General features: G+C 42.3%; 1 pseudogene; it reads left to right on the forward strand.

The window, feature by feature from the left end:
* Positions 1–12,509: 12,509 nt before the first annotated feature.
* On the forward strand, positions 12,510–12,628 carry LOC134943468 (5S ribosomal RNA; annotated as a pseudogene).
* Positions 12,629–14,353: the final 1,725 nt, after the last annotated feature.

Raw genomic sequence — 14,353 nt, forward strand, 5'->3', positions numbered from 1 at the left:
GGGATTGTCTGGCCTGCTGTAGGTCATGTAGGAAAAGCCAAAATAAATTAAATGAATTTTAAATTAATTAACTGAATTATCCAATTAACTTTTCATTACGTGTTATTCTAAATATTTATGTACCGGAATGCTCCAGCAGTTCATTTTATGTTGGCAAAACTTCCCAGCTACTTAAAATCCACTTAGCAGAGATTGCTGTATTATAAATATTAAAAAAAGTTCTTACAAGTAATTATTTTTTGTGTACTTTTTCTGACAGTCGAGTATGTTGGTCACACTTTAAGATTGTTCCGCATGGTCGTTAGCTATCTCTTCTCCCAGCAACTGTTTCTGCTGGGGTCTGGTCTTCCGTCTACATATTCCGGGTACTCCTGGACCTCACCCAGATCTGTCGTCCCCCCGGTACCACTATACAGCCTCCAAGCCGCAGTCTTCGACAACCATCTTTGCAAATGCCTCTGGCCTTCTCCAGTCCCTGCTGTCTTGCCCTCTGCTCTCTTTGGAGGCACCCTCTTTTTGCCCTTTCCAGCCTGGATCTGCTTGCTGGCCATAGTCACCATGGATATCAGTGCCTGATAACATACCCGGGGCAGTCTTGACTCCAGAGTCAGTTCACCCTGTCTGCCGACACAGCTGTCTCCACTGCCACTGAGCAGCCACCCCTCTCAATCATCTGTAATACCTTTGAGAACCAGCAGGTTTGCTGCCACTCCGGCTCACTGGTACCTTGGTGATCCTGATCTATGAATGGACATCAGAAGCTAATAGTTAGCAACCATCAATTTTCCCGAACCAATGGAAATACTTTTTTCCAATAAGTAGTGGATTTTAAATGGATGTCAGCCATTGGTTGCAGCTTTCTGATACTCATCCGACAGCTGACAGTCTTGTATGCAGCTGCAGACACACGAAATTGGTGTCAGAAGTTTAGCTTATGACTTATGTGATGAATAGTTTTGATATGATGGCTGGTGGCAAAGCAACCATTCAGTGTCAATATTCCAATGCCCATCCCTAACTTGATCCCTCCTGCCACTGAACTCTGCCCTGTTGAGGAGGCCACCTCTGGTGGCCATCTCCTTTCCCTTGTTGCAGAGACTCACCCTGGTCTAAGGGATTTTGCATGTACAGCTGATCCCTCGTTGGACTGAAAAACCCGCCCTGTCACATGGTGGTGAGTTCCCCTACAGTTACTTGCCGGATTGCACTTACTTGTTGCTAATTACACCCCTCTTAGTGACTTTATGCTACTCTATACCGAGGAGAGGCAGGAATCAGAAGCGCCGAGATGTATAAACAACTCCCCCCTCTGGTGATCTCTGCAGTTATACACAGAGCATTAGCTTAGTACTGATAAGCTGTGACCGTACATCCTTCCCCCCCCCCGGCCGGCTCACTGGGCATAGCGAGCCTGTCATATCACACGCATCCCCGCATTCATACATGTCGGAGAAGATTGTTATGATACTACTTCTCCCCCATATTGGCAGTTAATACATCTACCCCTGTGTGCCTTCAAGTCTTGGCATACACTTTTCCACATTGGCTCTGTGGGCAGTCCTGAACTGTGTGTGTGTGTGTGTGTGTGTGTGTATATATATACACACACACACACACATATATATATATATATATATATATATATATACAGAGAGAGAGGGGGGGTTGCAAATCCCACCCCTACATTTCCCTTCAGCACACTAAAAATTACCTGTAACCAACCATACCTGAACCTATCTGGTAATAGAAATTCAGAGAATTAGTCACACATGTTTGCAAACACATGTTTAAGCTGCTGAGCCACTTCAAGGCTTCTCCGATGTTAGCAGTCCTAACACTACATAATAGCAGTGCCCACATAGGGCCAGGTAATTTGTCACAGTAGGCCTCATGATAAAGGCAATTACTAAAACACATCCAGACAGAGAGCTAACTTACCCAGGAGCCACCCCCAGGATCTCCTATAGTATCTGGCAATAGCTTCCAACTTAATTTACACTAATTCTTCCTCAGTGCTAATGAATATCACCACCCCTTCACATGTACAGATAAATTCATTCTTCTACTTAACAGAAGATCTGCTGGAACATGGACTTGTCTACTGATTAGTTATGTACTGGTCATCCATTAGATACTTCACGGGGAACAATTTCATGTGATGACCCATTCTTCTTGGTAATTTAACTAGTCACTCCTTGTCTGTGCTCTTCTATACACTTCTATTCACTTATGGCAAGAAACAAAGTCAGAATCGGTGGATAAGGGAGATGATCTTCCTCATCTTGAGATGCAACAATTTCTAAAAATATCCAGTTCCATGCTCAAAGCTATTATTCGATCACCTTAATCCACATCACATTCTTCCTCTGCAGATAAAATGGCTTTAGAGAAGGGCCCAGCTTCCCACCTTTCACCCACTCTTCAACAAGCGGGGGAGCAACAATCGTGGGTTGGGTGCGGGGTGCCCTGATCCTTGTGTGGGTGGAGGGGGGTGGGAGTGCATGGGCGTGCGGCACGGAGGTGAGGGGAATCGGGCACTGATCTGTTACTGCTGTCTCTGGCGGGTTGGTGATCGCAAGGAGAATGCGGGCAGAGGACACTGAAGATGCTCCTCTGGGTGGTGCTCGTGTGGAATGAGGGCTGTGGTAGCAGGCCAGGGCACACTACTGATCAGCACTGCCGCTCAGCTGCTGCCACTTACAGACAGGGATGGAGGAGTGCAGGGGGTGCCATGATCGTGGGTGGAGGAGTGCACAGGCGCCGCGATCTGGAGAATTTTGCTGCAATAGCTAGTGGGGCTGCAGGGGGTGCTGCTCCCAGCCTTGGACTTCAGCGTGGGTCACCCAAAGGCCAGCAACAACAGCAGCAGGATTGATTTTAACTACTAGTTGGGCCGACCGTTTCTGGACGTTTTTCAGAGTGTGGGAGCAAACGGCTGATAGATGTTTCCTCCCACACACTGCCAGATTATCATTCCAACCAGCCAACTAGTTTCCTGGTTGGAACGATATTGTCTTGATGTATGGCTAGCATTACCTCTGCCAACACTCCTGCAATTCAGCACACAAGCTGCAGTCTGTGTTTCCTCCTGCTAGTAACTCCTGATTAGTCACCTGTGTGAGAATTCCTCTGTGAGAGTAATTTGCAGTATTCTGTGTTCAGCAGCTGGTCTCTCTGCTCATTATGCTTAGTTGTCAGTGAAGTCTTTACATGCTTCCTTTGTACAACGCCCTCAGTTTTGTGTGTGTAATCCTCAGTCTGATCCTCCATAGTGCCCCACTTCCTGGTATTTTGTCCTAAACCAAAGTTCCCTCCAAACCCAGTCATGGATGCCGCCATCTTGGGTCCAGTCAGCTGACTCTCTTCTGTCCAATCCTGTCCAGGCTGATGCTCAGCTGACACTTCCAGTCAATCCAGAACAACCCAGAAGTATAAAGCTTCCTGCTTTCCAGGGCACAAGTTGCAGTTCCATAAGTCACACAGAGCAGTGTGTGAGCCTTGTAGCGGTACTTCTCTGTGTTCATAGGTTTTGCCTTAGAACCTGCTATCCTTTGTTTCTCAGCATTCCAGGCCGGCTCCATTCTAGTCTGGTACCAGTCCAGTTCCAGTTCCAATCCAGTCTGGTTCTAGTCAAGTTCCATTCCAGTCTAGTTCCAGTTCAGTTCCACTCCAGTCCGGTTCTAGTCCAGAAGTATCATCATTTCCCATTAAAAATATGCAAAATGCAATCTGATTACTTAAAAATTTGAAATTAAGGGCTTGGAGGTGAATTTTGTGAATTCTCCTCCAATTGCCCATAAGTACATTATTTTAGTAAAAAATGATTTTGATAAATGTGCCCATACCCATAAGGCAGTGGTTGTCAACCCTGATCCTCAAGAGCTACCAACAGTACACGTTTCCAGCTCACCTAGCAGGTGCACAGGTGCAATCATTACTGACACATTTTCAAAAATCCACAGTTGGAGCTAATTACTGAACTTGTGATTCTGTGAGGAGACCTGGAAAACGTGAACTGTTGGTAGCTCTCGATGACCATGGTTGGCTACCCCTGCCATAAGGCATATATAAACTGCATGATATGTATTGTATGAACAGGTATGTATTGTTTTTATTTATTAATCAAACAAACCAAACCACAGAAGTATGTTTATTTTGCTTTTAATGAGGCCTTTGTAAAGTAATGTGAGTCACAGACCAAGTATAGTAGTTTATGATTTTCTAGGCTAGGGTAAATCATGCTCTCATGGTAAAAAATGTATGAGTAACTATATTATATTATAATTCCAAACAATGTAAAACATTTTTGCATCTGTGTACTGTACATCAAGAAATGTCACATAAATAAGGAGTCAAATTGTGTATAACCAAAAGTGTTTTACAGTATGTGTCTATACTATATATCTGTAGTAGACATGTGTTAAGGTACCCATACACTAGACGCAGAGGCAGAACTCTGGGAGGCAACGGAGTCAGCTGCCGCCGGGCTCCTGCTTTGAAGGGGGCACCTCTCCTCCTGTTCCGTGTGTTCAGTGACATTAATCAATTAAGTTAAATGACAGCAGCCGGTATCTCTTCCGTAGCCGACTTCCCCACTAGTCACTACACCTTACAAATCAGACCCTCTTTATTATAGATACACTGGAAGCAGACACCTTACTGATGAAGCTACAGTATTTGCACCTATAAGGAAGCATGAGAATTCTAACTACAGTATATGAAGTTATTTCTCAAACTATTACAAGTAACTTCATTTACTGTAGTTAGAATTCTCTTACTTTCTATGCATGAGCAGATATCTCCATCAGTAAGGTGCATGCTTCCAGTGTAATAGGTTGTGGGTTCTAATCCTGGATATGACACTTGCAAATTAATTGGTAGAGAAATAATCAGCATTGTGAGTAACTGAGCAGATCTATGTAGTGTGTGGCGGCTGGACCCCTACATAGATCTGCCTAGTTGCAATGGTTTTGTAGCAGCTTCATATAGTTAGAATCTGCAGGTTTGCTATGCAGGAGCAAATATGTGTGTGTATATATATATATACACACACACACACACATACACACACATATATATATATATATATATATATATATATAATAAATAAAATAGAGAATGTGCAAGCGCCACAAATGTTATAGATACACCCGACTAAAAAACACTCCCAATAATTTTGGGCGTCTGCCGTCCCTTAAGTATGCAGTAGTGGTGAGTTACTGTGGTAATGGTTTATGGGCAAAATGGTATAAGGGTGCTGGCGACCACCGGTGTAATAAAAAAGTATTTAATTCCATGTATATAATAAAATAAAATATACAAATTTATTTGGTACAGATAAAATACAATTAATATGATAGTAAAAAATGTGCAATATTAAAAAATTGAGAAGAGGGGATGGACTGTGTTATAAAAACACATGCATAAGGTTCTAAAACCAAGTTTTATATATAAAAATATATATAAAAAAATATATAAATAAAGTGATTAATAATGTTCAAAAACCAGAGTAAATAAATAAGGAGAGTCTTAACTTGTAGGTAGAGGGTCACAGAGGGAGAGCCCAACGCGTTTCATCCTGATGACTTGAAGAAGTCATCAGGACGAAACGCGTTGGTCTCTCCCTCTGTGACCCTCTACCTACAAGTTAAGACTCTCCTTATTTATTTACTATGATTTTTGAACATTATTAATCACTTTATTTATATATTTTTTAATATATTTTTTTATATATAAAACTTGGTTTTAGAACCTTATGCATGTGTTTTTATAACACAGTCCATCCCCTCTTCTCAATTTTTTAATATTGCACATTTTTTACTATCATATTAATTGTATTTTATCTGTACCAAATAAATTTGTATATTTTATTTTATTATATACATGGATTGAAATACTTTTTTATTACACCGGTGGTCGCCAGCACCCTTATACCATTTTGCCCATATATATATATATATATATATATATGGGGGGGGGGGGCACCAATATTTTTCTTGCCTCCGGGCAACTGGGACAAACTTACGCCACTGACTAGACGACCTGTAAATGATGATTTCTCGTTAATGATTTCCCTTGAACTCCCCCAGCAGTCCTAGGGAAATGATATAGTACAATACACATGATATATCTTAAGATCTGGGAGTGCCTACATCCAGGAGCATGCTGTCGTTGACAATAGCTTCAGATCTTCCCTGCAGCAGGGAAGATCAGAAGCTCCGACCTGCGGGACCGTGCATCTTATTCGTTCACAGACACTGAACGATCTGCACTATGAATGATTTGTAGTTCCGATCCGTCGGAAATAGTCCAAATCGCTCATAATATCGTCTAGTGTATGTGCACCTTAAGGGCACCTTTAGAACTAGTAAATAAAGCATTTATCTTCTTTTCATTTCTTTTCTTTTTTTTACTTCACCGTAAGAAATAATCATTTATAATGGCATTAAAATGCTGGAAAACTTGAAATGAAACATGAAATGTGCAGGTTTTTTCATATCTGTTTTACCTTCTCCAATTACAGTCATGCCCACAAGATCAGGGAGGACAAATAACATGACATTATGTACTTTCAGTCATAGCTGTCAGGTATAAACCACTTTAGCGGATGGAAAGGACACTGCTATATTAGAGGAAAATGTTAAAAGTGGGTAATGTTTTCAGTCGTGTTGTGTATTATTTTGTAAAGTGCAGTGTATGTCCCGAGTTTCTTTTCTTTACAGCTAGTTGTTCTACATCCATTGCATGTATGCATACATATAACCATACTTACCAACTTTTGATAGCTCCTCTCCAGAAGGGCAGGCACTTTGTGCTGCCTCTTTTCTTGTACTAGAACCAGGGCCGGCGACGGGGGGTGTTGGGGGAAGTGTGTCAAAGGGGACACATGTACAGGGCCCCATGGAACACAGGGGCCCCAAGGATATGTAGCTTAGTGTCCGGCAAGGATGTGAGCTGCCTTGTCCAAATTGGTCAGCGAACTGCAGATGTTGTGGGCGCAGCCTCAGAGTGACAGAAGCCTCTCATATACAGGGTGGGATGTACTAAGGGAAAAATGTGGTCAAACCCCCGTTTTTTTCGCCGCCCCGTCTCTGGATGGCGAGACCCTATAGAAGCCTATTGGCTTCTTATCGCCGGTCTCCGCCCTTCCCCCGCAGATGCCGACCCCCCCCCCCTCCTCCCCGGCATACCTTCCTCCAGGCAGCCTGGACCCGGAAGGTAAACTCCTCCTCCCCCTAGCAACGCAGACGGAGTTCCTTCCGGGTGCAGGGGAGAGGAGGACCCTGCTGCCTTATTCCCTGCAGCTGAGGAGAAGGAGAGCCCAGGGAGGTGATTCAAAAAAGTTTGGGCATCACTGCCCTAAGTGTTTCCACTTAAACCCCAACCTCACAATTAAGGAGTGTTAATGAACTTGTTTCCGGGCATAACATTTATACATAATATAGTGAGGAGCAAATCCTCACTGATGATGATGATTAGTAGTAAGCCAGGGGCGGAGAAGGATTTGGGAGTCAGGCCATCCTTAGGCACTAGAATGTTTGCCGCATTCCCCTCCCCCACCTCCGTCAGGCAGCAACAGCTGCACGATGTAAACGGGAAGGGGGGTGGTTCAAGACCCGTGACTTCCCTCCACCCATGACCTGTGATCCTCCCACCCACAATCCGCAAACCCCCCCCAACAACGACCCACATACCACCCACCTGCAAATCGCGACCCCCTTCACTCACACACACACACACACACACACACACACACACACACACACACACACGACCCGTGGGTGTCAGGGGTTTGCGACTCATGGATGGGGTGGGGGGGGTGGGGGGGGGGTTGCGGGCCACCATTAATGAACAAAATTAAAAAGAAAGCCCAAACGTGGGGTGGGGGAGCTGCCATGCCCCTAGGCACATGCCTCGTGAGAAATCTGGCACAGACCAGGGCTTTGCAAGATGTGTACAATTCTGTATACATGCGGATATAAGCCTTTATTTCCATGTGCACAATGTGCCATCAAGTGTGCCTGATTTCCATCCAACTCAGCACCAGGCCTTTATATTATTCTTGCATTAAATAGTTTTTCTGTCTTTAAATATAATATTATAGGGCCTATTCATCTTCAAACCCCAATTGTTCCCTGATAATTAAGTATCCAACTTGCCACGAGCTGAGATGGTGGATATTAAGAACTGGAGCAATTCAGTACATTTACACTGTAAGTGTATAGATGTGAACTCATTCACGCATGCGCAGGGACGGTTGGATCCCACTTCTCAACATGGACCTCCACCCAAAGGAAAGAGTGGGGCTTGATTATAATCTCTCAACAATTAATGTACTGTATCCTATACACAGTACAGTCACTCTAAACATAGTTATTATAGTTTGTGGGTTGCATTTCCCTCCTGCACTTTAGAACATATGTATGCTTATATTTACTGAATATTACTGATATCTATTTTTTTCTCTTCGATAAGCATTTGCTGTTTTGTTTTGTCTTTTTTTTTTTTTTACCATGCACAATTATTCAGAGAGTGGTTCTATAGCGGTTTCATTTTCTCAACTCTGATGTATGTATTAAAGAGAATTTTTGCTTTAATATTGAATCTAAACAACCCCCACCTTTCTGATAAAAGTACTTTGGTCTTTCCTCTGGGATACAAAAACAAGAAAAATTCCTAGCACATGTCAAGCCACCATGTCTGTTTGATTAATACTTAAACAATTATATGCATATACAGTACCTAATATAATGCAGCTCCCAATATGGCAATACTGTGATGCCACAGAACTAATAACAGTAAGAAATAGGTCATTCAAATACCAAGGGAGCACATTGACTAGTTTATAATATACAAAGCTCTGTCACATACACATAACCTACACATATAATACACTGTATTTAGAATAAAAATTAGGACTCCAAGCGGTTTGAAGTAACTAATCACGTGTTTGTGGTTAAAAAGTCATTATTCAACACTATCCAATACTCTGTTCATTCATATAATGATACTCTCTGGATGGAGAGCGTCGGGTTGTTATACTCAGTCACACGGTGCTATGCTCCACCTCCTTTATGAGTGACTGGTCCCCCTGATATTCATAAAGCCATAGCAGAGAGAACGCGAGGCTTTGTGTGTAAAACCCACAGCGCTAATAACATAACTGTTGCACAAAGTTAAAGTGTGTCCGGAGTACTTTACCGGCAGCTGGAGGAGAAGAAGGAGTAGCTCAGACTTTTTTCCTCCGTTCATGCTAGCGGTCCTTATTTGCTGGCGCGATTGAAACTGATTGACTCAATCTCCACTTAATTGAGAGGCCCACTGGAGATATAGGGGTAAATTTACTAAAGGTTCTAAAAATTGGTGATGTTGCCCATAGTAATCAATCAGTAAATTTACCCCATAGGGTGTCCGAATTGGAGTCCAAATCGAAATGCCTTGATGCCTTATGCGTTTCTCCACAAATGTATAATAGCGGTTTCGTTATGTGTATGTGATATATCTTTGTGTATAATAAATTTGTCAACGCGCTCCTTTAATATTTTAATATTTTAATTTCCTCTGGGATACTCTATTTGATGTTCTTATCAGTACTTTATAGAAACCCCACTTATAAACTGTGCATTGCGACAAGACTTTTACTTAATCTGCAGTATACTATTAATGATCATTTTTATTCTTAAAATAGATGACGGTCACACTTTAAAGCAGGATATTGCAGATCAATAACTGTGAAAAAGCATTTGATATCATTCACATATCTCTGTAAGTAGAGGAGACATTACAAATAGTAGACATCCCTAACCTGGCATCTAACAATAGATAGAAGGGGAAGGAATACCGCACCGGATGTAGTAAATATAAGTAGAAAATAATATAAAACCAAAATTGAATGATTACAGAAAACTATGTTTTCTAATCCTAATATAATTTGGTGGTGCACCCTGAGTCAGTATGAGAACATAGGAAAATATGGAGAAAAGAAGACTCTTTTGTGGGCGCACTCTTAACTTGAAATAAACATAGAAATTAGTCAAAATGGATTAAAAGTTCAAATTTTAATAATTCAACACAATTAAAATAGTCAGTGGTTCATAGAGGAAATAGTGGTCAAAAGATAATAATATAATCAAAATAGCATGAAGTGCTGATACAAGATGAAGACTGAATTCCGGCTGACGGAAAAGATTATAAATGTTTGTTAACAACTAGTTTCGATTTTTAGACGGTGCGTTCTACCGTTTTTTTTCTTCTCCATAGGCTAATCTATTATTTTGAATTAATTGAAATTGTTAACAATATACTAACAGCCTATACACTCAGTCTCCAGGTAATATCCCAGCTGTCCCTCTTTTCATGATAACTAGCCATGGGCAACAACTAGTTCATCATTATATCATTTTAACTGTTTGAGATTTATTTTTTCAATCTGCTATTAAATTAATGTGTGGTAACATTGATAAGGATTGGCATCTATGACCCCCATGTGAACCTGCTAGTATCATATGCTTGTTTCACACAGTGAGTGTCTGTTCATTTTACTAAATCTAATAGTATCGCATGCTGGCTCTACATAATTAATGCCTGTTTGTTTGATTTACTAACTTACTGTATAATACTATTTAATAACCATCAGTGGCTTTAATCGATCCCCATTAAGACTATTTACTGAGGGTACACCAGAATAGCAACTTAATTAATGAGAATAAGGTGTCTCAACTTCAGCTCAAGTTTCAGCTGATGACACCTAGCCTACTCAGCCACTATTGACAATAAGGAGTGACTGTCCATAGCTGCAAAGTAAGCTACTTATTAGCTCCATCTGTTAACCATGTCTGTTGGCAGACAATAGTTATTAGACACTGCCGGCAATCATTTGTCAAAAGGCACATTAATTCAGACACCTGTGTTCCTCATATTATTAATTCTACCTTGACATTCAAGTTTAAAATGTGTATTCATTTTGTTAATATAATCTCAATGTCAAATAAATTACCTGTAATCATCAACATCTAAGTCTGATCTATAATGCGTTGGTTATGTTCCACTAATTCTAGTTATCTAATATGACTAGCATTTTGGTTGTGTTTTAAAACCCTCTTTTTCTTTTTCTTTTATTATTATTATTTTTTCACATCAATTATGGCTTCCCCCGTTAATCAACGATTGATTCTGCACAATCTGCAATTCATCCGGAGGTTTTAAGTCATCTGATCCCAGCAGCTAATCAAAGGACACATACACAGCCGTTTGATTGGAAGATCCAGATTCCTCTGCTCTATAAAATATTGCTGGGATCCAGACCCCAACAGGAAGTGATCAAGCCCGGTGGATGGGTGAAACGCGTCTTCCGACATCACCCTTCATTTTCCCGGCTGACCAGAGTGACGGACGTTCTCCAGCATCTGCCCACGCTGTGCGCCTCTTTAGATTCCCACTTCTCTGAACCGTTAAGCAGCTGATGACCTCCCGCACCCGCCAGGATCACCGGAGTGACGGACGTTCTCCAGCATCTGTCTGCGGTGTGCGCCTCCTCGGTTTTCCCCGTCTCTGAACCGCGAAGCAGCTGATGATCTCCAGTACCCACCAGGGTCACATTCAGGCCGGCAGCGTCTACACACCTGCTTACCCATCGAGACACCAGAGGCTCCAACCAGCCAGCGGCATTCATTCAAACGAGGCGGTCCACAGGATTATCTAAGGGGTAATTCACCCTCACACCCAGCGCGGGTAATATCAGCTTTTTTTCACCTTTACACGTTTATGTGGTTATAGGGTGCAGATCAGCAGTGGTGGCCCGCTCGGGCTGTATATTTTGATTCCACTTGCTTATATGAACAACTTATCAAATTATTCACTTTTTTTCATTTGAATTAGGCTATATTCGCAGCTTCCAGGCAGTGAGTTACTCTTTTCAGGACTACCAGTTACACTAATTGATCCCATATCACAATGTAGTACACATTGTATATTTATTATTAATTTTGGTAGTGATTTAAGCAAAACTCCTTAGGTTTTATTCTAATCGGGATAAACCATTGCAATTTGGCTACAATCTCCGTGTTATCTGTTATTGTTTCTTTTATTAGCAACATCTTGCAGTTGGATACTTTCATATAATTTGTTATATTGCTATCATTTTCCATTTGTCTTTTGTGTCTTTATCTTAGACATCATATACCCAGGCAAATTTTGATTACTACATTATAGCAATTATCAAACTGATGTTTCAATTTATTCCATTATTGCTATAATTACAAGCACTGCTTTCTCATTTCTTCCTGATGTTTCAATATATTTCATTATTGCTATAATTACAAGCACTGCTTTCTCACTTCTTCCTTTTCTTCATTTCGTGGACTCTCACCAATGATTCAGGGACACGTCCTTGTCTAACATTGGCAGCAGATCCATCTTGTTTCTTCTATCTCTTAGATCTGTCCTGAATAACTATGTAAATTTGTGAACTCTCATCAGTGATTCCAGAGCTTCCAATTATTGTTCATTCTCTCTACTATCATACCACACTGGAAACGCCCGAAGCCGTCTGATCTCGGAAGCTAATCAGTGTCGGGCTGGGTCAGTACTCAAGTGGGTGACCATTGAGGAATACTCAGTTTAGTAGAGCTCATTGGTTAGCATACACAGTGTCTAACACTGACAGAAGATTCACACTGCTATCTGATTTTCCACCCTACTTTACCTACAAGTATAACCAGTATCCAGCCTGTATTATTTGTATCAATTATAAAGGGAACACATAACATTGTTTTGCTTATCGGTAGAACGCACCGTCTAAAAATCGAAACTAGTTGTTAACAAACATTTATAATCTTTTCCGTCAGCCGGAATTCAGTCTTCATCATGTATCAGCACTTCATGCTATTTTGATTATATTGTTATCTTTTGACCACTATTTCCTCTATGAACCACTGACTATTTTAATTGTGTTGAATTATTAAAATTTGAACTTTTAATCCATTTTGACTAATTTCTATGTTTATTTCAAGTTAAGAGTGCGCTCACAAAAGAGTCTTCTTTTCTCCATATTTTCCTATCTAACAATAGCTAGCAACTATTTGAGATCATTTAATTCTATCAAAGATGTGTTTCATTGGATTTTGAAGAGGCTGAGCTGCTAATTGAGTGGGAGAGTTGAATGTATACTAGTCACGTAGCTGTGTGTTATGCTTGTAATGGGGTGGTTTTATGAAGTGGAATTTACATTGTACTGTATACCAGTGGTGTGCGGTGAGGTCAGTGGCTGGTGAGGCACTGCAGCCATAATGTCCGACGAGTCCCGCCGATGTCTCCAACCACTGCCAGGCCAATGCTTGCTAATGCCACCACTAATGGGCGTCGCCCCTGACAATGGCCTACAATATCACTGCCATCAACCGCCCGGCCCCCAGCCACTAATCTGTATCTCAGTCTGATGCTGCCACCACGGCCCGCAGCCTGCCTGCTCATCAAACTTGTGATAAGCAGGCAGCTAACATATTTTCAATTTTTAAAAATTTATGGTAGAGAGAGAGGTGGAATATGGGGAGATAGAGAGAGGAGAAATATGGATACGGGAGGAATAAGGGGAGAATGCTGAAAGAGGGAGGAGAAGCAGGGGGCAGACTGGGTGTAGTAGTGGTGGAGAGCAGGGGGCGGGATGGAAGAGTAGTGGAGAGTGGGGGACAGGATTAGAGTAACAGTAGTGCAGAGTAGGGAGCAGGCAGGGAGAAATAGAAGGGGGGCAGGATGGGAGTAGTGGTGGGAAGAAGTGGGCAGTATGGGAGTGGAAGGGACTCGACAAAGTTAGAATAAGCTGAAAATGGATCTCACCTCCTCTTAGACAGCTCCTGGGTCCCAGCCACCGTTGCTCCCTTCATGCTGATAGCAGGCTCACACAGGACAGATGGAGAGCCTGAGTGGAAGTGATGGGTCCTGCTCCTCCGATAGCTCACACCAGCCTCTTCCCTGGATGGTCCAGAGTTGCTTGGACAGAAGGGTGGACATGGCCTGTGATCGGGTTGGGTGTGGGGGTAGTACATGATTAGATTATTTATGTTCCATGCCTGGCTGCCCGCAACAGGCCCTCCTCATCACTGGTAACTGCCAAAGTTTGTGGACTGCAGCCAACAGACATACCCCTGTCACGCTGGTGCTGTTCATGCAAGCTCCTTGTGTGACAGTCAGCGGCGGCACTAGGAATAGGGCATGACCTCCTCTGCAGCCCTGCTCTCCCTGCATATGCCGCAGCAATAAACTCCAGCGGCGGAGGGGGGACACTATCAGCCGTCGCTGGTGTATGCTCGGCAGGGTGGTGGGTGGCTTATGCTCGCGGCAGTCTGCCCAGGTAGTG

The sequence above is a fragment of the Pseudophryne corroboree genome, chromosome 1 (assembly GCF_028390025.1).
Source record: "Pseudophryne corroboree isolate aPseCor3 chromosome 1, aPseCor3.hap2, whole genome shotgun sequence".
NCBI classification, from domain to species: Eukaryota; Metazoa; Chordata; class Amphibia; order Anura; family Myobatrachidae; genus Pseudophryne; species Pseudophryne corroboree.